We start from the raw sequence: 4,138 nt of genomic DNA, 5'->3' as shown, positions 1-4,138 counted from the left end.
ATATATATATATATATATATATATATATACTCTCATATATATATATATATATATATGAATCACAATGAAATCACACAATATGAACAACTTGTGAACAATAATTTCTTCATTATGAATACATTCAGGAGCGAGTCAATGTTGAGATATGCAACTAGTGTACATATGAACACAATATGAACACTTGTGAACAATAATAAAAAACACAATATCATATTCTTTTTCGTAGTAGTAATTAAAGAAAAAATTACCCACATAATATGAACTATAAAAAACACAAAAACGTCATAATCAACATAATTTTGATTAAAACGAATACAATAACATATTAATCCATTACCAATACAAATGCTTTGATTATTGTTTTCACTTTTGGAACTCAAAGTCCGATTGTCATCGTAAACCATTTTAACCTTCCCATTGTTGTCGAGTTGTTTTCCAATAGATTTATCCATATTAGCTTGAACGATATTGAAAACTTTACAATCGGGTCTCCTTTAACAATCACAAATTCAAGAACATTATAGATAAATAAATCAATATTAAAGAAAAACAAGATCAATAGTAAATCAACAACAATTATGAGATTTTTTAATTTTGTAACTCTCAATTAATGATATGGGAGTTACATACAAACTAAAATTACATATTTACCCTTGTCATTAAATTATGAGATGAATATGAATCTAGATAAAAGATGGATTTTCATTGGTTGAGCTTGGTTAACAAAGTTAACACAATAATCTTGGTTAACATTTGAACCAAGCTATATATATATATATATATATATATATATATAGTATTATATCATATTTAATTTTAACTCTCTGTTATGCAAATTTTTGATGATTTTTACCCAAGTCCTGCAGTAGTCCTGTAGCACCAAGCAGTGGGCTGCACTGTTTTTCTGAGCCGAATTTTCTTGGACTGCTCCCTTGGAGCTGCTAATTCTAGGGCCTTGGATATGGTCAAAGCCTGCTTGAAAGTTCTCTTTTGTCCTATTAGCTAGCTTCCCTTTGCAACTCCAAAACTCTCTATAAATAGGAATTAAGACTAAGGTTTTTGTACACACAACCTTTGGGTTTTTATTACTTTCTCTCTATTATTTTGTTTAGCTTTCGGTTTTCTTGCTTCCAACCAAGAACCAAAGTTATTGAAGTAAATTTGCTATTATATTCTCAAATGTTATTTCAAGTGCACGTGTTCAAGTTTCTTCTCATTTATGTTCTTACTCTCGATTTATAAAAGCTTTCTAACTTTCGTTACAAGTTGAAATTAATCGATTTATGTTGCTTTATATTGGATTTCATTATTTGTGGCTTACGATTAATTTCCGTAAACTAAAGAATCTGCTTTCAAGTGCTTACAAGTAATTCTTCACTTTTAGTAACGAAACTTGTCTTGCAAGTTTCGTAACTTAGAGTGCAAGTTTCTCCAAATTTTCCTCTTTATAAGTTTTTATTTGTCTTGCAAGTTTCATAACTCAGAGTGCAAGTATTTTCTAGCTTCCTTCCTACAAGTCTTTACTTTATGCTTTCCTTAGAATACTTTTAATTGCTAGTATTTACTTTATAGTAATTTAATTTCAGTCTTATATTTTTCAGTACTTTACTTTTCAGTCTTTTACTTCTCAGTACTTTAGTTTTCAGTCTTTTAATCTCTGTACTTTACTTTACTGCAATTTACTTTTCTGCATTTTAATTTTCAGCAATTTAATTTCAGTCATTTATATTTCTGTAATTTAATTTCCAGTACTTTAAGTTCCAGTATTTTTTTCAATTTGTTTTTCTGCATCAGTTATTTATTTTTCAGTCTTTATATCCTTCGCAAAAAGAAACCGAGCGATGATGGGCTAAATGCCTTAGCTTGGGGTGTAAGGGAAAATTAAGACCAAAGTCAATGTGAAAGTACAAAAGTGTCTTATTAGCATTATAGTCTAACTATTTGTTTCAGGTGATTAATATTTTATTGAAGATTACATTAAAATTAATTGACAACTGATTTTGTGTATGAAAAAATGCATTAATTTTTAGAGTTATGATAAATAAGAAAACCTGAGGTAATAGGAGAAGGCTATAAATAGCTTTAGTATCTGACAAGTACTATACCCTTATGGTGTAGGATGGTAACACTGTGTTGTGCTAGGATTCACGACGTCTAACATAAATGATATCGTATCGATAGCACGTTGACCGGTGTGTACTCTTGGGAGGCCGTATGATCCGATAGTTGATACTGTGACGGTTATATAAAATCATTCTATGACTTTATATAAATGTCACAATAATGCTATGTCACCTTTTTGCTGAATCATCCGTTTAGTGTCTTAATCAACCTTTGCATCATGTGCTTCTTTTTACGACTGATATTTTCCTAGTTGCTAATCAAACCTCTCAATTTTAGATAAATCAAATCCCTCATTTTGTCATCTGAAAAATTAGATTTTATAAACTGGACTTTTGAAGAACTTTGCAAAGTTTTCTCTATGAGAACGATATCTGGTACTTATACCATTATTACTTGTTACAAGACGATAGTAGTTCAAGGAGAAATCAACGAACAATGAAGCTGTAAAGTCACAGGAATCAAATATCAACAGTAATCTATCAAGAAGAAGCGTATACATGCAACAATTGAACAACAAGAAGAAGGAACACAATTTATTCAAGGTATCTTTCACAATTACTCGATTTGAACATGTTTTCATTCAATTAGGATTAGTTTATCACATATTTATCACAACGAATTACTGACGAAATAAATTAAACGATTTTGTGTGATATGGGTGTGATAATCATGTGATATCAATATCACTCGATTTTATTATGGTTTTGATGGGTTAGGTTAGACATTATCACAACGATTTTCGGATGTTTTTAATAGATTATGATTAGACAATCACACATTTATCACACCATTATCACATTTATCACACCATTATCACATTTATCACACCATTATCAGATTTCCTGTATCACTGATAATTGTTTGGATCGATATGCACAGAAATGTTATCACATTTATCACACCATTATCACATTTCCTGATAATTGATTGGATCGATATGCACATATAATTAATTTCTGTTATATGATTTGAGCGATCAATATCTATGAGCTGGTAACAAATATATGTCACGAAAATTATGGGATGTTTATCACATGTGATAAACATCAAAATTTTCAATTACAAAACTACAATAACATTAAACTCAAATCAAGATATACCAATAACTATAAATGGACAAAAAATGTTTACATTCACAATTCCATGTACCTTTTATCACATGTGTTAAAAAGCCAAATATATCATTCATGAAAATTGATGGCATATTTTAATGTTATTACATTATTATCGTACATTCCTCATCATTATCAGAACTGTTTTAAAAAAAGTTGTCTTAAAAAAAACAATCTTGTGAAAAGCCCCCGGAATCGTCGTTCGAATAACTCGATCCTGTACAAACTTCCTTACCAACAACATTTAAGTCCTCCATTCTAGATCGACAAAAATATGGATACCATGAACGATATGAAGAAAAGGAGATAAGAAAGTCGATTGTCAACATATTATGAATGATCTAGAGAAGAAAATGAGATAAGAAAACTAACCAGAGAAAAAATCATGGATACGTGATTAATCAAAGAGATAATTACAATTAATTAAAATAAAATAAAAATTATAAAAATTACTTAATTATATTACTGTCCTTATTAATTTATTTATATTTAATATAAGTTAATTTATTAATTAAAAAAGTTTAAGGTTATTGGATTGTTCTTGCGTTCTCGTAAATCACGGGGGTTCTCGTTTACACCTCCACCTATTAATTCTTTATAACGCGCTCTATTTTTTTTTTTTTTTGATAAATAAGTCTATATGTGTGTATAAGTCATGGTGAATTTGCCACCTTGTAAATCTTGCAACCCTCGATCATAACCACGAATTTCATGATCTACCACTAAAATAGATACGGATTCAATATTTTCAATTAAAAAACAAAAAATTATCTCCATATTAAAAATAAGGCATTGAAGGGTAGACTATGGATTTGGTAAAAATCATAATTGGATTGATTTAATTTTTTATTTCATTTTATTTGTGACGGTTATTTAATCTGGTGTTTAAATTCGCCGTAAAT

Source organism: Cynara cardunculus (genome assembly GCF_001531365.2).
Source record: "Cynara cardunculus var. scolymus isolate 2C chromosome LG 12, CcrdV1, whole genome shotgun sequence".
In the NCBI taxonomy this organism is placed as follows: Eukaryota; Viridiplantae; Streptophyta; class Magnoliopsida; order Asterales; family Asteraceae; genus Cynara; species Cynara cardunculus.
Note: the sequence above shows the minus strand (reverse complement) of the source record.